Source organism: Sus scrofa, chromosome X, assembly GCF_054392235.1.
Source record: "Sus scrofa isolate SSC_HxYL_T2T_F1_AM1 chromosome X, Sscrofa_HxYL_maternal_Yorkshire_Landrace_v2.0, whole genome shotgun sequence".
In the NCBI taxonomy this organism is placed as follows: Eukaryota; Metazoa; Chordata; class Mammalia; order Artiodactyla; family Suidae; genus Sus; species Sus scrofa.
In genome coordinates, this window is record NC_139401.1 from 63,929,776 (window position 1) to 63,952,123 (window position 22,348).

The following is a 22,348-nucleotide window of genomic DNA, read 5'->3' on the forward strand; positions in this document are numbered from 1 at the left end:
GAGAAGTTCAACAGGATAAAACATAAAAAAATAATCAAACCAAAATTTTGGAGTTGAAGAAAACAATAGCTGTACTGAAGAATTCAATAGGGAGCATCAAAAATAGGTTGTACCTCACCCAATGAAAGACTCAATGAACTCAAATATGAATAATTTGAAATCATCCAGTCCAAAATGAAAAAGAATAAATAAAGGCTATGGTAAATGATTAAGGGAAGCAATTTGGGAATTTGGGGGTTTCCAGAAGGAGAAGAGATATTGGAACAGAAATCTTATTTTAAGGAAATAATGGCTGATAACTTCTCTAATCAGAGGAAATGTTTAGACATCTAAGTCCATGAATTCCAAAAACAAATTAAGCTCAGAGACCATCTCCAAAACACATTTATATTAAAACTGTAATAATTAAAGACAGAGAAAGAGAATTTAAAAGTAAGAAAGACAGAAAACTCTAGCCAATATTTTGTGATAATCTATGTGGAAAAAGAATCTGAAAGAGAATGGATGTGTGTACACGTATAACTTAATCACTTTGTTGTACAGCAGCAATTATCACAACATTGTAAATCAACTGTAATTCAATAAAATTAAAGAAAAATCAGTAATAGAAAAGAAGCTTTAACTTAGAAGGGAATTCCAAAAAGATTATTCATAGATTTCTCAGGAGAAACCTTGAGGCCAGGAGAAAGGTGAACAATGTATTTAAACTACCCAAAGTGGGGGGGGACCTGCCAATAAAAAATGCTTTATCTAGTAAGCTGCCCTTCAGAAATAAAGGATAAATAAAGACTTTCACAGAAAAACAAAAGCTGAGGGATTTCATCACCACCACACCTTCTCTATTAGAAATGCTGAAAGAAATTCTTGAAAATGAAATGAAAAGGTATGAAAAAACAAAAGAAATTGCAAAAGTCAGTAGAGTCAAGTTCAGAATATTTCAACTGTAATATGGTGGTTTGTTAATCACTTAGCTCCAGTATAAATAGAGGTCAAAAACAGAAGCATTAAAAATAGTTGTAGCTAAAATACTTTGTTAATGGATACACAATATAAAATTATGTTAACTATGATTCAAAAGCATAACATTTGAGGGGGAAGTAAAGGAGAAGTTTTTCTATGCAACTAAAATTGTTATCAGTACAAAATGGACTTATATCTACAAGCAGTTTTATAAAAATGCCAGGGTATGCACAAAAAAACCTTACAGTAATACACACTAGATAAAGAGAAGGTAATCAATATACCTCTATTGAAAACCATCAAATATCAAAGAAAGATAAAATAGGCATCTGAACAAAGGAAGTGCAAAAAGTCAGGCAAAAAACCATGAGATGATATAAGAAGTCCTTATTGGCTGCTGTGAGGTGATGTGGCTCAGATCACTTGTTGCTGTGGCTGTGGTGTAGGCTAGCAGCTGCAGCTCTGGTTCAACCCCTAACCTAGGACTTCCATATCCCTGGGGTCCCACAGCCAGGTGCAGCCCTAAAAAAAGGCATACTTATTTTCAATGTAAATGGATTAAATTATCCATCAAAAGGTATAGAGTGGCTCAATGAATTAAAAACAAGAACTAAATATAGGAGAAGGGTCATTGCAATGGAGTAAGTAATGATGAGCTCAGCTCCTCTCATGGATACACCAAAACGCAGCAATTTTCAGTGCAGCTATCAGTGAGAATTACTTGAACACTAGCAGAAAAGATCTTCTACAACTACTGACTGGTAGAAGGATATGAGATGCTGTACAGTTAAGATCAATTTCCCAAAATAGGAGAATAAAAAATAGAAGATAATTACAATTTCAGAGATTCTCCCCCAAGGGGTGATGAATCAGACTTCTACATTGGGCTCCCCAGCCTGGGGGTTCTACCCTGGGAAGATAAGCTCCCATAAAGGTTGGATTCTAAGGCCAATGGAGCTTAATTTTGAGAGAACCAGAGAGCTGTGGGAAATAGGGACTCCCTTTTAATGGGTGTACATATTATTTCACAACTTCCAAGATGCACAGCAGAAGCAATAAACTGAAAAGAGCCTGGGTCAGACTCAGTTGCTGATCTTGGAAAGCCTGCTGGAGAATCAAGGGATAATTGGAACTTACTAGGTGGACAAAGATATTGCAAGCAAAGATTTTGGGGAGTTCATCTTACCACAAGGGCACTGGTGCTGGAAATAGCCATTTTGTAGTCCTCACTCTAGATTTTAAGTTCTGGAGCCTGGATCCCACACCAGCTGGGAAGCTCTATGCCGAGCTCCTAGCTGGAAGGAGAAATAGCCCCACCCACTAGCAGACAGGGTACTGTAGGACTCCCTGAGCTTGCAGTCACCTTGGGACCTAGTCCCACTCATCAGAGGGCCCTGTACCTAATCCCATGAATACCCATCAATAGGCCAGCACAAGTCTTGTGGTACCTAGGGTCCTGCAGCCAGGCTTTGATCTAGGCCCTGCCCATTAGCAGACTGACACCAGCTCTGGGACCCTGAGGCTGCACAGCCAGAGATTCCAGGACAACCAATGGGCCAACACTAGCCCTGGGACCCAGCCTCAGCTACCAGTAGGCAGTCTCAAGCTCCAGGATCTGCTGGGCTATATGTCCACCAACATGCAATACAAGACCAACTCTAGGAACCCCAGAACCCTATAACCAGAAACCTTAGGGGATCTGTCTCCATACACTAGTGGGCAAGCACTAGCCCCAGAAGTCTCTCAGCCATATCCCAACCCACAATCGGGCAAACATCAGCTCTAGGACCCCCTGGAACAGTGCAGCTAGAGACATTTGGATATGGCTCTACCCATAATTGGACCAGCATTTACCCTAGGACCTGGTTTCAGCCATTATTGGGGCCCAGAACCCCCCAAATAAACTTACCTTGTACACAAACAGGATAAAACCAGGTTAAGAACCACCATGATTTCAAAATCAGTCATGACAAGTCCCAGTCCACCCAACAGCAGGCTAGCACCAAAATAGGATGCCCCAAGTCCCAGTTCTGCCCAACAGAAGGACAACATCAGCTTTGGAACACCTTGGGCCCCTCACCAAGCCAGTCTGTGTCCAAGCTGCACCCACCAGTGGGCTGTCACTAGCTCACAGCAAAAATTAAAGATAAAAATAAAGAATATTAAAAGCAGCAAGGGAAAAGCAACAAATTGCATACAAGGGAACTTCCATAGACTGTGAACTAAATTTTCTTAACAAAAACTATGCACTACCAAAAGACAGAGACAGGATATATTTAGAATTATCAAATGGAAAAATCCCCAGCCAATAATATACTACTCATCAGGTATCATTCAAATTTGAAGGAGAGATAAAAAAGTTTATAGACAAGCAGAAGCAAAAATGGTTCAGCACCAAAAAACCAGCATCACAGGAACTGTTAAAAGGACTTCTCTAAGTGTAAAATAAAAGACCACAAGTAGAAATATGAAAATTATGAAAGGAAATGTTCCAGTGATAAAAGCATATATACTGGAAAAGTAGTATATCAAACATTTATAAAGACAGTAGGAAAGTTAAAAGACAAAAGTAGTAAAATCATCTATATACACAATAAGTAGTTAAGGTTTAATCGAAACCAAAAGTTGTAAAATATGATGTCAAAGTCATTAAATATGGGGGGATAAAAAAGCAGGGTTGATAAAAATGCATTCAAACTTAAGAGAGTAGGAACTTAAAATAATCATAGATGGATAGCTAGCTAACTAACTATACATGAACCTCATGGTAACCACAAACCAAAAATCTATAATAGACACACACAGAAAGAGAGAGAGAGAGAGAAATTAATTCAAACATAACACTAACTATGGTCATCAAATCACAAAGGATGAGAGCAAAAGAAGAAGAAAGCAGCAAAAAAGAACTACAAAAACAACCCCCAAATAACTAAAAATATCATTAAATACATACCTATTGATAATTATGTTAAATGTAAATAGCCTAAATACTGCAATTTAAAAAAGTAGACTGACTGAATGGGAACAATAGTAAGACCCAGATATAAGCTGCCAACAAGAGAATTGCTTCAGATCTAAAGATACATAGAGATGAAAGTAAAGGAGTGGAAAAGGAAAATGGAAATGTAAAGAAAGCCAGGCAACAATACTTATATGAGATAAAATAGACTTGAAAGACTGTAACAAAAAGACAAAAAAGAACATTACATGATGATCAAGTCATCAATCCAGGAAAATATAACAATTGAAAATATATATGCACTCAACTTAGGAACACCTAAATATTTAAAACATATATTAACAGAAACAAATGAAATTGTCAGTAACACATAAGAGTAGGGGATTTTAACACAACATTTACATCAATGGACAGATCATCCAGACAGAAAACCATTAAGGAAACACTAGCCCTAGATGAGACATTAGACAAAATGGACTTAAATCTATAAGGAGCATTCCCCTGAAAAGCATAGAATGCACCTTCTTTTCAAGTGTACGTGGGAAATTTTCCAGGATAGATCATATGCTAGGCCACAGAACAAATCTTACTAAATTTAAGAAGACTGAAGTCGTATTAAGATTGCAGTTCCTATGTGGCTCAACAGGTTAAGGATCTGGCATTGTCACTGCTGCATGTTGGATTCAATCCCTGGTCCCAGAGTTCTACATGATGCAGGCCCAGAAAAAAAATCATAATAATCAAACAAACAAAAGAATCTTTTTTGACCACAACTCTATGAAACAAGAAATCAACTACATCAAAAAAAAAAAAAGCCTGGAAAAACACAAACATACGGATGCTAAATGGTATGCTACTAAACAACAATCAAAGAGGAAATAAAAAATACCAAGAGGCAGATGAAAGCGGAAATGTAATGATTCAACATCTATTGGATGTAGGAAAAGACCATCTTCAACAAAATTTTATAGCTATACAGTCCTAACTCATGAAACAAGAAAAATCTCAGACAACCTAAACTTACACCTAAAGGACCTAGAATTTAGTTGAAGGTAAAAGCAATAAAAATCAGAGCAGAAATAAATATATTAGATAACAGAGTTCCAGCTAAGGCACAGTAGTTTAATGGCCCAGCTTGTCTCTGTGGTGCCAGTTCTATCCCCAGCCTGACCCAATGGGTTAAGGATCCAGCATTACCACAGATATGGCATAGGTCACTGATGTGGCTCAGATCCAGTTTCTGGCTTGGGAAATTCCATATGCTACAGGTGCATCAAAAAAAGGAATAAAATATTAGAGACAAAAAAGAAAAAAATCAAAGAAATTAAAACTGTTTTTTTTAAAGGTAAACAAAATCGATAAAATTTTATACTCATCAAGGTAAAAGATAGAGGGCCCAAATCAAGAAAATCAGAAATGGAAATAAGTTACAACAGACATCAAAGTAAAATTAAATAAAATAAAAGAGAATACTGGTATGCAAATAAAATGGAAAACCTACAAAAATGTAAAAATTCCTAAAAACGTACAAACTTCCAATACTGAATCAGGAATAAACAGAAAATAGGAATAGAACAACTACCAGAAAAGAACTTGAATTAGTAATTTTAAAAAACCCCAACAAACAAAGTCCAGGACAAGACAATTTCAAAGGTAAATTCCACCAAATGTTTTTTGTTTTTTTTTTAAAGCTGATACCTGTCTTTCTCAAGTTTTCCCCCCAAAATTTAAGAAGTAATGTTTCCAATCTCATTCTACAAGAGCATCACCCTCATACCAAAACCAGATAAAGATACCACCACCTCATTTTCAGGAAGGTACAAGCCAGTATCACTGATGAACATAGCTATAAAATCTCTGAGCAAAATATTAGCAAGGTAAATTCAATAATCCTTAATGGATCAAGTGGGATTTATTCCCAGGTACAAAGCTGGTTCAATATCCGTCAGCCAATATGACACACCATGTTAAAAAATGAAGGAATAAAAGTCATTTGATCATCTCAATACATATAGAAAAATGTTTTGATAAAATTCATCAATTTTTATAAAAATATAAAAAAATGAATATAGAGTGAACATATATTTTTCTTCTTTCTCAATGAATTTATCACATCTGTAGTTGTATAATGATAATCACAATCCAATTTCACAGGATTTTCATCCAACAAACCAAGCACATCCCCGCACCCCCGAACTGTCTCCACTGGAGACCATAAGTTTTACAAAGTCTGTGAGTCAGAATCTGTTCTGCAAAGAAGTTCAGTCTGTCCTTTTTTCAGATTCCACATGTCAGTGAAAGCATTTGATGTTGGTGTCTCATTGTATGGCTGAATTCACTTAGCAAGATAATTTCTAGGCCTATCCATGTTGTTAAAAATGACGGTGTATTGTTCATTTTAATGGCTGAGTCATATTCCATTGTGTATATGTACCACATCTTCTTTTTTTTCTTGTTTTATTATTTTAACTTTTTTTCCACTGTACAGTGTGGAGACCAAGTGTGGAGACTTACATGTGTACATTTTTTCCCCCATCCTTTGATCTATTGCAATATCCGAATCTCAATGCTACACAGCAGGATCTCCTTGTAAATCCATTCCAAATTGTATCCAATAACCCCAAGTTCCCGATCCCTCCTACTCCCCCCACCTCCCGTCGGGCAGCCACAAGTCTATTCTCCAAGTCCATGGTTTTCTTTTCTGTGGAAAGGTCCATTTGTGCTGGATATTAGATTCCAGTTATAAGTGATATCATATGGTCTTTGTCTTTCTGACTCATTTCATTCAGTATAAGATCTCTAGTTCCATCCATATTGCTGCAAATGGCATTGTCATTCTTTTTTATGGCTAAGTAGTATTCCGTTGTGTATATATACCACTTCTTCCTAATCCAATCATCTGTTGATGGACATTTGGGTTGTTTCCATGTCCTGGCTATTGTGAATAGGGCTGCAATGAACATACGGGTGCATGTGTCTCTTTTAAGTCGCGTTTTGTCCGGATAGATGCCCAAGAGTGGGATTGTGGGGTCACATGGAAGTTGTATGGATAGATTTCTAAGGTATCAACATATTTTTCTCCATAGTGGTTGTAGCAGCTTACATTCCCACCAACAGTGCAGGAGGGTTCCCTTTTCTCCACAGCCCCTCCAGCACTTGTTATTTGTGGACTACTTAATGATGGCCATTCTGACTGGTGTGAGGTGGTATCTCATGGTAGTTTTGATTTGCATTTCTCTTATGATCAGCAATGTTGAGAATTTTCTCATGTGTTTGCTGGCCATCTGTATATCTTCCTTGGAGAACAGTCTATTCAGGTCTTTTGCCCATTTTTCCATTGGGTGATTGGCTTTTTTGCTGTTGATTTGCCTAAGTTGCTTATATATTCTAGAGATTAAGCCCTTGTCGGTTGCATCATTGGAAACTATTTTCTCCCATTCTGAAAGTTGTCTATCTGTTTTCTTTTTGGTTTCCTTTGCTGTGCCAAAGCTTTTCAGTTTGATGATGTCCCATGGGTTTATTTTTGCTTTTATTTCTGTTGCTTTGGGAGACTGACCTGAGAAAATATTCATGATGTTGATGTTAGAGAGTGTTTTACCTATGTTTTCTTCTAGGAGTTTGATGGTGTCTTGTCTTATATTTAAGTCTTTAAGCACTTTTGAGTTTATTTTTGTGCATGGTGTGAAGGTGTGTTCTAATTTCATTGCTTTGCATGCAGCTGTCCAGGTTTCCCAGCAATACTTGCTGAATAGACTTTCATTTTCCCATTTGATGTTCTTGCCTCCCTTGTCAAAGATTAATTGACCATAGGTGTCAGGGTTTATTTCTGGGTTCGCTCTTCTCTTCCATTGGTTTGTCTATCTGTTTTGATACCAGTACCATGCTGTTTTGATGACTGTGGCTTTGTAATATTGCTAGAAGTCTGGGAGATTTATGCCCCCTGCTTGGTTTTTGTTTCTCAGGATTGCTTTGGAAATCCTGAGTCTTTTTGTGTACCACATCTTCTTGATCCACTCCTCTGTCAATGGACATTTAAGTTGTATCCGTGTCTTGGCTATTGAAAATAGTGTTGCAATGAACATCAGAGTATATGTGTCTTTGCGAGTCATGGTTTTCTCTGGATAGATGCCCAGGAGTGGGATTACTGGATCAAATGGGAGTTCTATTTTCAGTTTTCTGAGGAATCTCCATACTGGTTTCCACAGTGGTTGCACCAATTTACAATCCCACCAACAGTGTCATAGGGTTCCTTTTTCTCCACACCCTCTCCAGCACTTATTGTGTATAGACTTTTGGATGATGGCCATTCTGGCTGGTGTAAGGTGAAACCTCATAGTGATCTTGATTTGCATTTCTCTAATAATGAGTGATGCTGAACATCTTTTCATGTGTTTTTTGGCCATCTGTATGTCTTCTTTGGAGAACTGTCTGTTTAGATCTTCTGCCCATTTTTTGATGGGTTGTTTGTTTTTTGGTATGGAGCTGCAGAAGGTGTTTATAAATTTTGGAGATTAATCCCTTGTCCGTGGATTCATTTGCAAAATTTTCTCCCATTCTGTGGGTTGTCTTTTCATGTTGTTTAGGGTTTCCTTTGCTGTGCAGAAACTTTTCAGTTTGATCAGGTACCATTTGATTATTTTTCTTTTTATTGTCAATATCCTAAGTGGTGGATCTGAGAAGATGTTGCTGTCGTTTATGTCAGAGAGTGTTGGGCCTATGTTTACCTCCAAGACTTTTATAGTGTCTGGTCTTATATCTAGGTCTTTAATCGATTTGGAGGTTTTTTTTTTTTTTGCATATGGTGTTAGGGAGTGTTCTAATGTCATTCTTTTCCATGCGGCTGTCCAGTTTTCCCAGCACCACTTATTGAACAAGCTCTCCTTTCTCCATTGTATATCCTTGCCTCCTTTGTCATAGATTAGTTGGCTGTACGTGCATGGGGTTAATTCTGGGCTTTCAATCCTGTTCCACTGATCTATATTTCTGTCTTTGTGCCAGTACCATGCAGTTTTGATGACTGTTGCTTTGTAGTATAGTCTGAAGTCCGGGAGCCTGATTCCTCCAGCTCCATTTTTCTTTTTCAGGATGTCTTCGTCTATTCTGGGTCTGTTTTGCTTCCAAACAAACTTTAAAAGATTTTGTTCGAGTTCTGTGAAAAATGTCCTTGGTAATTTGATAGGGGTTGCATTGCATCTGTAGATTGCCTTAGGTAGTATAGTCATTTTCATAATATTAACTCTTCCAATCCATGAGCATGGTATGTCTTTCCATCTACTTGTGTCATCTTTGATTTCTTTCATCAGTGTCTTATAGTTTTCAGAGTACAGGTCTTTGGTCTCTTCAGGTAGGTTTACTCCTAGGTATTTTATTCTTTTGGATGTGATGGGAAATGGGATTGCTTCCCTAATTTCTTTTTCTGCTCTTTCATTGTTAGTGTATAGAAATGCCATTGATTTCTGTGTAGTAATTGTGTATCCTGCAACTTTGCCAAATTCATGGATGAGCTCTAACAGTTTTCTGGTAGAGTCTTTAGGATTCTCTAGGTATAGTATTATGTCAACTACAAATAGCGATAGTTTTACTTCTTCCTTTCCAATTTGGATTCTTTCTATCTCTTTTACTTCTCTGACTGCCATGGCTAGGACTTCCAAAACTATGTTGAAGAGTAGTGGCAAGAGCAGATATCCTTGTCTTGTTCCAGACTTCAGCGGGAATTCTTTCATCTTTTCACCATTGAGAATGATGTTGGCTGTGTGTTTGTCGTATATGGCCTTTATTATGTTGAGGTAGGTTCCTGTTATGTCCACTTTCTGAAGGGTTTTTATCAGAAATGGGTGTTGAATTTTGTCAAAGGCCTTTTCTGCATCTATTGAGAGGATCATATGGTTCTTATTTTTCAGTTTGTTAATGTGGTGTATCACACTGATGGATTTGCAGATATTGAAGAACCCTTGCATCCCTGGGATAAATCCCACTTGATCATGATGTACAATTCTTTTGATGTATTGTTGGATGCGGTTTGCTAGTATTTTGTTGAGAATTTTTGCATCAATGTTCATCAGTAAAATTGGCCTATAGTTTTCTTTTTTGTGGTGTCTTTGTCTGGTTTTGGTATGAGGGTGATGGTGGCCTCATAGAATGAGCTTGGGAGTATCCTTTTCTCTGCAATTTTTTCTCGAATAGTTTCAGAAGGAGAGGTGTTAGCTCTTCTCTAAATGTTTGATAGAATTCGCCTGTGACGCCATCTGGTCCTGGACTTCTGTCTGTTGGAAGTTTTTTAATCACAGTTTCCATTTCAGTTCTTGTGATGGGTCCATTCATCTTTTCTATTTCATCTTGGTTTAGTCTTGGAAGGTTGTACTTTTCTAAGAATTTGTCCATTTCTTCTAGGTTTTCCATTTTATTGGCATATAGTTGCATATAGTAGTCTCTTATGATCCTTTGATTTGCTGTGATGTCCATTGTTACTTCTCCTTTTTCATTTCTAATTTTATTGATTTGAGTCTTCTCTCATTTTTGCTTGATAAGTCTGGCTAGGGGCTTATCGATTTTGTTGATCTTTTCAAAGAATCAGCTTTTTGTTTCATTGATCTCGCCTATGGTTTTTTTGTTTGTTTGTTTGTTTCTATTTCATTGATTTCTGCTCTGATCTTTATGATTTCTTTCCTTCTACTAACTTTGGGTCTTGTCTGTTCTCTCTCGAGCTGCTTTAGATGTAAAGTTAGCTTGTTTATTTCAGTTTTTTCTTGTTTCCTAAGGTGGGCTTTACTGCTATAAACTTTCCTGTTAGAACAGCTTTTGCTGCATCCCATAGGTTTTGGAGTGTCATCTCTTCATTGTCATTTTCTGCTGGGTATTTTTTTAATTTCCTCTTTGATTTCTTCAGTGATCCATCGGTTGTTTAGTAGCATGTTTTTTATTCTCTACGTGTTTGTGTTTTTTTGCAGTTTTTTTCTTGTTGATTTATAGTCATATAGCGTTGTGGTCGGAAAATATGCTTGATATGATTTCGATTTTCTTAAAGTAACCGAGGTGGATTTGTAACCCAGGATATGATCAATCCTAGAGAATCTTCCATGTGCACTTTAGAAGAATGTGTGTTCTGTTGCTTTTGGATGAAATGTCCTATTATGTCCATTTGGTTTAATCCATCATTCAGGGCCTGTGTTTCCTTAATGACTTTGTGTCTGGATCTGTCCATTGCTGTAAGTGGGGTGTTAAAGTCCCCACTATGACTGTGTTACTGTCAATTTGTCCTTTTAAGGTTGTTAGCAGTTGCCTTATATATTGTGGTGAACCTATGTTGGGTGCAGAGATATTTAATATTGTTATATCATCTTCTTGGATTGATCCTTTGATCATTATGTAATGTCCTTCTTTGTCCCTTAAAATATTCTTCATTTTAAAGTCTTTTTTCTGATATGAATATTGCTAATACAGTTTGCTTTTGATCCCCATTTGCATGAAATATTTTCTTCCATCCTCTCACTTTCAATTTGTATGTGTCCCTAGAAGTGAAGTGGGTCTCTTGAAGGCAGCATGTATATGGGTCTTGTTTTTGTATCCATTCAGCCAGTCTATGTCTTTTGGCTGGGACTTTTCGTCCATTAACATTTAAGGTAATTATTGATATGTATGTTCTCACTGTCATTTTATTAATTGCTTTGGATTTGTTTGTGTTGCTCTTTTTTCTTTCCTTCTTCTCTTGTTCTATTCTGCATATAGAAGTTCCTTTAGTATTTGCAGTAAGGCTGGTTTAGTATTGCTGAATTTTCTCAGCTTTTGCTTATCTGTGAAGGTTTTGATTTCTCCTTCAAATCTGAATGAGAGCCTTTCTGGGTAGAGTGATCTTGGTTGGAGGTTTTTTCCTTTCATCATGTTAAGTATATCATGGCACTCCCTTCTGGCCTGCAGTTTCTGCTGAAAAATCTGCCGATAACCTTATTGGTATTTCCTTATATATTATTTATTTCTTTTCCCTAGCTGCTTTCAAGATTTTCTCTTTGTCTTTAATTTTGGTCAGTTTGATTAGTATGTGTCTCAGGGTGTTCCTCCTTGGGTTCATTTTATATGGTACTCGTTGTGCTTCCTGGATTTGACTGAGTGGTTCCTTTCCCATGTTAGGGAAGTTTTCGGCTATTATCTCTTGGAATATTTTTTCTATCCCTTCTATCTCTCTTCTCCTTCTGGCACCCCTATAATATGGATATTGGTGCATTTCACATTGTCCCAGAGTTCTCTGAGACTCTCTTCATTCTTTTCATTCTTTTTTCTCTTTTCTGTTCTGCATCCATAATTTCCACTAATCTGTCCTCCACCTCACTTATTCATTCTTCTGCCTCCTGTATTCTGCTTCTAGCTAATTTTTTATTTCAGTTGTTGTATTTTGCATCTCTTCTTGTTTAAGTTTTATATGTTGTATCTCTTTGGTCAGTGTTTCCTGTAAATTATCCATCTTTGCCTCCAGTTTATTTCCAATGTCTTGTATCATCTTCAGCATCAACAGTCTAAAGTCTTTTTCCTGGAGGCTAAGAATCTCCTCCTCGCCTAGCTGTTTTTCTGGGGTTTTTCCCTTTTCCCTGATCTGAGTTATAGTTCTCTGTCTTTTCATTTTTATAGGTTTTTGGTGTGGTGATCTTTTTTACAGATAATAGACTTGTAGCCTCTCTTACTTCTGATGTCTGCCCCTCTGTGGCTGAAGTCAGTGTGGGGGGGCTTGCTGTAGGCTTCCTGCTGGGAGGGGTTGATGCCTTCCCACTGGTAGGTGGAGCCGATTCTAATCCCTCTGGTGGGTGGGGCTTAGTCTCTGGATGGGATTCATGGCAGCTGTGTGCCTGGGGCAGTCTTTAAGTAGCCTGTTTACTGTGGGGTGGGGCTGTGATCCCATCTGGATTGTTTTTTGCCCTGGGACATCTCAGCAGCTGACTGACAGGTGTGGCCAGATTTTCCCAAAATGGCCACCTCCAGAGAAAGGCATGGCTGCTGAATATTCCCGAGAGCTTTTGTTTCAATGTCCTTCCCTCACAACAAGGCACATTCACCCCTGTTTTCCCAGGATGTCCTCCAAGAACTGCAGTCAGGTTTGACTCAGATTCCTATGGAGACCTCACTCTGCCCTGGGACCCAGTGCATGTGAAAGTCTGTGTGCACCTTTTAAGAATGGGGTCTCTGTTTCCCCCAGTCCCATGGAGTTTCTGCACACAAGCCCCACTGGCCTTCAATGCCAGATGCTCTGGGGCTCTTTGTCCCCATGCCACATCCCCATACAAGAGAGTTTGATGTGGAGCTCAGAACTCTCACTCCTGTAGGTGAGTCTCTGTGAACCAGTTAGTTTCCAGTCTGTGGGGCTTCCCACCCACGAGGTATGGGGTTGTTTATATTGTATAAACGCCCCTCCTATCTCTTGATGTGTCCTCCTCTTTTTCTTCTGGAGTAGGACATCTTTTTTAAGGTTTACAGTCCATTTGGGTGAAGAGTGCTCAGTCTTTAGTTGTGAATTTTGTTGTTTTTATTGGATAATTTGGGCTCCAGTCCTATTCCACCATCTTCCAAAACGTGTTCCTATTCTTACTCATTCTTAAATGACTCAGGTACTCCCCAATCTTATATTAAATAAAAATGTTGAGAGTCTTCTTCCCTGTTCTTAGAGGAAATATTTCTTGCTCATCACCATTATGATGTTGGCTGGATGTTTGTCATAATTATTCTTTATTATGTTGAGATATTTTCCCTCTGTACCATCTTTGCAGAGTTTTTTCATGAATGGATGTTGAATTTTTTTTCTGAATCTATTGGGGTGGTCATTTGATTTTTATCCTTCCTTTTTTTAATGTTGTATATAACACTGATTAATTAGTATATATTGAGCTATTCTTGATCCCTAGAATAAATCTCACTTGACCTTTATATGTTCTTTTTTATGTATTGTTGAATTACATTACTTGTATTTTGTCAAGGATTTTAAATATTCATAAAATAAATATCCATTAGAATTATGGGTTTGTATTTCCTTTTTTGTAGTATATTTTTCCCGGTTTGGTATCAGAGTAAAAGTGACCTCATAGAATGAGTTTTGGCATGTTCCCTCCTCTTCAACTTTTTGGAACAGTTTGAAAAGTATTAGTATTAACTCTATAAGTTTGGTAACATTCCCCTATGAAACAGTGGGTCCTAGACTTTTGCTTGTTGGGAGTTTTTTGATAACTGATTTAATTTCAATACTAGTAACTGACTTCTCAGATTATCTTTCTTTCTGATTCAGTCTTGGAAGCCTGAATGATTCTAGGAATTTATTCACTTCTTCCAGGTTGTTGAATTTTTTGGCATAAAACTGTTTGTAGTATTCTCTTTCTTTCTTTTTTTTTTAACTTTTTTAGGGCCATACCCAGGGCATATGGAAGTTCCTAGCCTGGGGATCAAATCAGAGCTACAGCTGCCAGCCTATACTAGAGCCACAGCAACATGTGATTTGAGCCATATTTGTGGCCTACACCACAGCTCATGGCAATGCTGGATTCCAAACACACTGAGTGAGGCCAGGGATTGAACCTGCATCCTCATGGATGCTAATTGGACTTGTTTCTACTGTGCCACAATGGGAACTCCTGTAGTATTCTTTTGATTGTATTATTTATATTTGTTGTTCACACGTGACTAAGGTGAATGCAGAATGCAGATGTTCTCAACACAGCTAAGACTCTCAGAAAAGCTAATACACTAAAATAATATGATTACATTTGAAGGAAAATGCACAAAAAAATAGGACTTTTGAGATTTTTCATTTCAAGGTAAATTTTAATGCTATTAAATTCACAAATATACTAATTTAAACACCCAATTTTATTATCTAAAACACACATTACAAACATGCAAATATCTACTCTCTACACATGTCAGAGCCCACTCATTTCGTGATTTGGAAATGGGTAGGATAGATTCCTATTAAACTGCAATCAGCAGGTGTTTCTTTACTGTTAACTTTAGCAAAATTCATACAAAATATTAATTAACAGTGACCTTATTAACTCACAAGGAAATACTTTCAAAACTGAATTTTGTTAATATTTCTGTACTAAAATGTAGAAAAACTGAACTACACAAATATTGAAAAGTTAAAAATTCCTTAATTTTTTTTCCTACTATACTATAATTTACAGGGCAATATACCTGATGTAATGAAAAGAAAAAGAAAAAGCTAGAGCAGATAAAAAGCTTCAGGAATGTACATCTAATTGATGCATTTCATTAATCAATAGCTACACTTTACAAAAAGTGTAGCTTTTTCAGTCCTGAACAAGAAGTCTTTCCTGTTTAAGCCATAATAACTTTTCTAACTATGGATAATAATCATTCCTTCTGCAGCAGATTCTTAAAGTTCTCCTAATGCTTTGGGATGACTGTCTCAAAGGAGCCTGAGCTTTCCTGATAACACCTTGCTCTCTCTCCAGCTAAGAACTGTAGCCCTTTTCTGCTGATTTTTTTAGAAATGTCTGCTATCATATCAACCACTTCTATCACCAGATCCATAACCACCACCAAAAGGACTGCCCAAGCCTCTTCCACCAAAACTTCCCCCTCTTCATAGGTCCATAATTTTGTTGCTATTCTCCACTAAAATTTCCAACATCATTATAGTTCCCACCAGAACCATAGGTACTACCTCCAAAATTTCCTCCTTCATTGTAGTTATCATATCCTCCACCACTGCCACCATATCTACTGCTTTGGTTTCCATATCCTCGTCCACCATTACCATAGCCTTCTCTACTACTATAACAAGGACCACCACAATAGTTGCCACCATCTCCTCAAAATTTATTATATCAACCATAATCTCCTTCATAACTATCTCTGCTGTCACCACCTCCACCATCATAACCTGCTCTTCTACCAAAATTTCCACCATGGCCAAAGTTACCTCCAGCATCTCCAAAGTTTCCTTCATGACACATAAAGTTGCCTGATACACCAGATTGCATTTATTGTTTAGAAAAGGCCTTTTTCACTTCACAATTATGCCCATTAATAGCGTGGTATGTCTAAACAACAATTTCATCAACTGCATCGTGATCATCAAAATTTACGAAAACAAATCCTCTGTTTTTCCCACTCTGCCTGCCTTCCATAACTTCTATGTTTTCAAGCTTACCATACTTTTCAAAGTAGACTTTCAAATTGTATTCTTCTGCATCTTCTTTAATGCCATCAACATTTTTTTTCACTGTTATATGAGTACCAGGCTTTACAGAATCCTCTCTAGAAACAGCTCTCATTGGTCCCACTATACATTCATCAGTCTTAAGTGGTCAAGTACACATTGCTGTATCCAACTTTTCAACACAAGAGTAAGTCACAAAGTTGAAGCCCCTAGAATATTTTGTTTGGGAATCTCTCATTACCACACAATCTGTAAGTGCACCCCACTGCTCAAAATGTTCTATTAAATTGTCATTGATAATTTCAAACTCAGACCACCAATAAACATTTTTCTCAACTATTCTGCTTCTTTTGGATCACAGCCCTCCTCCTGGCAGTGGAAACAGTGATGGCTGGAACAGGGATGTGGAGCCACTGGACAATGATTTTACTTCCATTTTGAGACCAGACTCATATCTTCAACTTGAGTTTAATATGACTTTTATTTCTAATTTTGTTTATATGGATCATCTTTTTTCTTAATGTATCTTGCTAAAACATTTACATTTTGTTTGCCTTATCAAAAATCTTTCTTTCTTTGATGTTTTAACATTTTTGACTCATTTATTTCCATTGTGACCTTTATTATTTCCTTCCTTCTGCTGACTTTGGCTTTGTTTGTTCTTTTTCTCTTTTCTTTAGGAGGTAGTTTATGTGGTTTATTTGAGATTTTTCTTATTTCTTAGGGTAGGCATATATTGCTATAAATTTACCTCTTAGACTTGATTTGGCTGCATCTCATAGATTTTGGAAAGTTGTGTTTTTATTTTCAATTGCCCTTAGGATAGTTTTGGATTAACTCTTTGATTTCATTGTTGATCCATTTTTTTTTCAGTAGCATGTTGTTTAGCTTCCACATGTTTGTGGGTTTTTCCATTTTTCTACCTGTAAATCATTTCTAGTTTTCTACTATTGTGGCTGGAAAAGATTCTTGATATGATTTCAGTCCTGTTTGAATTTATTAAGACATGTTTTGTGACATAACATGTGATCTATCCTGGATAATATTCCAAGTGCACTTAAAGAGACTGTGTATCCTCAGAGGACAAAAATATGGTTGCCAGAGGGGATGGATAGAAGAGAAATAGGTGAGGGAGATTACAAATTACAAAATTCTTATTAAAAATGATATGCAGTTATTAAATATACAGTATGGGGAAAATAAAATTATTATTTAATGTCTTTGTATGGTGACAGTTGGTTAATAGAATTATGGCGATCATTTGAAATGTACAGAAATGTTGGATCAGTATGTTGTACAATAAGAACTAAGACAGTGTTGTTGTCCATTACAGTTCAACAACAAATAAACTCATAGAAAAGGAAATCAGGTCTGTGGTTACTAGAGGCAGAGTGGTGGTGATTGGACAAAGACAGTTAAAGGTACAGTCTTACAGTAAAGGGGTGTAATGTACAGCACAATAAATATAATTAACTCAGCTCTATGTTATTATGAATATTGTTGAGAAAGTAATCCTAATATTTTTCATGACAAGGTAAAAAATTTATTTCTTTTATTTTGTATCTATATGAGATAGTGGATGTTCACTCACCTTATTGTGGTAATTATTTCATAATGCATGTAATTCAAATCATTATGCTATATACCTTAACCTTATACAGTGTTGTATGTCATTTACATCTCAATAAAAATGGAAAAAAATTTAAAATTTTAAAAATATAAAAAAGAGAAAATGATGTGTATTCTGCTATTTTGAGATGAAATTTCCTGTAGGTATCTATTAGGTTCATCTGGTCTGGTCCATCTTTAAGGTACTCCTTCCTATTGATATCTGGAAGTTCTAATCATTCATGTAAATTGGGTGTTAAATTCCCCTACTATTGTATTACTGTTGATTTCTCCCTTGATGTTGGTTAGCATTTGCTTTATGTATTTATATGCTCCCATATTAAATGCATGTATATTTATGAATATTACACCTTCTTCTTTTAGTGACATAGAGTGTCTATGTCTTTTATTACAGATTTTAGTATCTATTTGTCTTTTATGAATATTGCTAAACCCACTTTCTTTTTATTTTTATTTGCATGGAATGTCTTTCATCATCTCCTCACATTCAGTCTATATATGTCTTTAACACTGAAATGAGTCTCTTATAAGCAGAATATAGGTGGATTTTACTTTTTAAATTAAAACAGCTATCCTATTTTTTGGTCTTTTGTCTTTTTGTTGTTGTTGTTATTGCTATTTCTTGGGCCGCTCCCGCGGCATATGGAGGTTCCCAGGCTAGGGGTTGAATCGGAGCTGTAGCCACCAGCCTACGCCAGAGCCACAGCAACGTGGGATCCGAGCCGCGTCTGCAACCTACACCACAGCTCACGGCAACGCCGGATCGTTAACCCACTGAGCAAGGGCAGGGATCGAACCCGCAACCTCATGGTTCCTAGTCGGATTCGTTAACCACTGCGCCACGACGGGAACTCCTATCCTATTTTTTGATTAGAGCATTTAGTCCATTGACACTTAAAGTGATTATTCATAGGTATGTACTTATTGCCATTTTCTTGATTTCTGGTTATTTTTATAGCTCCTCTATGTTATTTTCTTTTTCTTTTAGTGTCTTCCCTTGTAGTCTGAAGATTTTCTTTAGTATTATATATGGGTTCCTTTCTTTTTAATTTTTGTTTACGGTTTTGATTTGTGGTTACAATGAAGTTCATATATGTCAACCTATAATTACGTCTACTAGTTTTAAACTGACAATTATTCAAATTTAAATGCATTCTAAAACATCTACATTTTTTACTCTCTCCCCAAATATTTTTGATGGTTTTGATTTGTCATATATCCTCGTGTCTGTCTCATAACTGTTGATTGTATTAATAATTTATTTAATAATTTTAGATTTTAATCTTTACACTATATTAAGTGTCTGTCTCCCTTGCCTTTTCTGTATATTTGCCTTTGCCAGTGGGTTTTTCCCTTTTTCATGTTTTTATTATTTCTTCTTATAGACTTCTCTTTTTAAAAAAGACTTAAAGGAGACCCATCAACATTTCTTTAAATTTGAGTTTAGTGGTAATGAATTCCTTTGTTTTTTGTTTGTCTGGAAACTTTCCCTCTCCTTCAATTCTGAATAAACTTGCAGGGTAGGAGTACCCAAGATTATAGATTTTTTTCCCTTTAAACTTTTTTCTTTTGGTCTGCAAAATTTCCACTGAAAAACTAGCTAATAGTCTTATTGGGGTTCCCTTTTACATGACTCAGTTTTTCTTTTGCTACCTTTAGAATTCTGTCTTTAACCTTTGCCATTTTAAATGTGATGAGTTTTGGTGTGGGTCTCTTTGCATTCATCTTGTTCAGGATTCTCTGTGTTTCGTGTACATGGCTATTTGTTTCCTTTTTCATATTTGGCACGTTTTCAGCCATAATTTCATCAAATACCTTTTTTACTCCTTTCTCTCTACTTTTTAGAACCCCTATAGTATACATGTTCATATGCTTGATATTATCCCAGAGGTCCCTTTCACTATTCTTATTTTTAAATTTTATTTTCCTTTTGCTCTTCTGAAAGGGTGATTTCCATTATTTTATCTTCTATATCTCTTATGCATTCTTCATTTTAACCTAATCTGCTCTTAATTCCTTCTAGTGTATTTTTCATTTCAGTTACTGTATTCTTCAACTGTTACTGGTTCTTTTTAAATATCTTCTATTTCTTTGTTAATATTCTCACCGTGCTCATCTATTCTTTTTCCCAGTCCAGTTAGTATTCTTATTACTATTGCTTTGAACACACAATCAGGTAAATTACTTATCTCTGTTTCATTTTAGTTTTCTCAGGATTTTATTCTTGTTCTTTTGTTTGAACCTTATTCCTCTGAATTTTCATTTTGTTTAAATTTGCTATTTCTATGAAATTAGATGTCTTTCCCCTGGGGTGCAATGACAGCTGCCACCTTCATGACAGGTATGTTGTGAGAAGCTAGACCCAGAACCAGGTGAAAACTGGGTATTCTGTTAGGAATGGTGGTAACAACCACCTCAAGGATGGGTCTGGAAACCTAGAAGCTGGGACATAGGCTCTGAGGGATTTTGACTTCCCCTGCTGTGGAGATTGTCTTTTGCTTAGTTTGGAATGTTCTTAACCAAGGACTTGGGGCTGAATGTCTGTACTTTTTTCACTTTTTCCTCAGTGTGCACTTTGTTTAGAGGTGGGATTGAAGCCATAAATGTTGGAGCTGCATTACTGAGCTGGTTCTGTTTCTTCCTTGGTGCATGCACGTGTCAGTTATGGTGGTCTCTGCACTGGCTTGAGGTAGGGCTGGTTCCAAGCTTGTTTTTCTCTCTCTAAAATGTATGCACAAACATATGTGGAAGCAATGGCTGTCTTCACCTTGGTTAGAGGTAGGGCCAGGGCCTGAGTTGGCTCTTCTCGTTCCCAAGAAGGTGCATGCTTGTTGCCTATAGTGGCCTCCCTCTTAGTGAGAAGCAGTGCCAAATAGGAGGTGCTAAATTAGGATACTAGGAGATCATGTCATGGCTCAGCAGAAACAAATCTGATTAGAATCCATGGGAATGCAGGTTCAATCCCTGACCTCACTCACCGGGTTAAAGATCTGGTGTTGCTGTGAGCTGTGGTGTAAGTCTCAGACATGATTCAGATCTGGCATTGCTGTGGCTCTGGTATAGGCTAGAGGCTACAGCTCCACTTTGACCCCTAGCCTGGGAATCTCCATATGGCACAGGTGCAGCCCTAAAAAGACAAAAAACTTAGGATATTAGTATAGGCTGGAGGGATGTGCTGGACATTTTTGGTAGGCTTCTTAGAGCCCCAGGCAATTTTTAATCTTCTGTCTTCACACTGGGACTGGGAGCAAGCAAGTCTGCACATGTGTTCTAGAAGAGTAGAGTCCCATTTTTTTACAGCCCTCTGGTAAGCCCCACTGCTTTTCAAACCAGATAAGGTGGCTCAACGTCCTGGTGGACCACAGAGCTGGCATGCCTAACATGTGGCTTGAACCCCTTGTTCCCAGGAAGACTCACTTAGCCTAATATATCCTCCTCCTCTTCTGGATCACCAGGTAGTGGTGTGGGTCTCAATTAGATAATTTCCCCTCCCATCCTACCAGACTCTGTATTGTTCTTTCTTTACAGCCTTGATTGCAGAAGAGCCACTAGGACAGTTTACAGTTATTTCTTACAGAGAATTTCTCTATATGTTTTGATGTGTTTGTAAGGGGAGGTAAGTTCAGGATCTTCCCACTCTGCCATCTTGATCCCACCCCAACTTCTACTACCCTTATTTAAATTAAGAGGAAAAGCAATGCCCAGCACTTATGCTGTGAGCCACAAGGTAAAGGATATCAATAAAATAGAGATTAAAAAACAATAGAAAAAAATCAATAAAACTAAGAGCTGGTTCTTTGAAAAGGCAATCAAAATTGACAAACCTCTGGCTAGACTCACGAAGAAGAGGAGAGAAAAAAACCCAAATAAACAAAATCAGAAATGAAAATGAGACATCACAACATATACTACAGAAATATAAAAAAAAATTATAACAGAATACTAAGAACAACTATATGCCAAAAAATTTGACAACTGAGAAGAAATCCACAACTTTCTGGAGATTTACAGCCTACCAAAACTGAATCAAGAAAAAATAGATCAACTGAAAAGACAGATCACTAGAAATGAAATTGAATATTCCATAAAAACACTCCCTACAAATAGAAGTCCGGGACCAGATGGCTTCACAGGCGAATTCTAACAAAAACATGCTCCTTAAATTTTGTCAAAAGGAAGAAGAAGAGGGAACACTCCCAAAGACATTCTATGATGTCACCATCACCCTAATTCCAAAACCAGGCAAAGTTACCACCAAAAAAGAACACTATCGTCCAATATCTTTGATGAATATAGACGCAAAAATTCTCAACAAAATTTAGCAAAACAACTGCAACAAAATATAAAAAAGATCATACACCATGACCAGGTGGGATTCATCCCAGGTTCACAAGGATGGTTCAACATACGCAAATCAATCAGTCATAGACCATATCAACAAAAGAAAAGTCAAAAACCACATGATCATCTCAATAGATGCAGAAAAAGCATTTGACAAAGTCCAATATCCCTTCATGACAAAAACTCTTACCAAGAGGGATTATTCCTGAACATAATCAAAGCCATTTAGGACAAACCCATAGCAAATATAGTACTCAATGGAGAAAAGCTGAAACCCTTACCACTAAAATCTGGAACAAGAC

General features: G+C 37.0%; 1 pseudogene; it reads right to left on the reverse strand.

Moving 5' to 3' along the window:
* Positions 1-15,262: 15,262 nt before the first annotated feature.
* Positions 15,263-16,445, reverse strand: LOC102157909 (heterogeneous nuclear ribonucleoprotein A3 homolog 2-like; annotated as a pseudogene).
* Between the last annotated feature and the right edge of the window lie 5,903 nt (positions 16,446-22,348).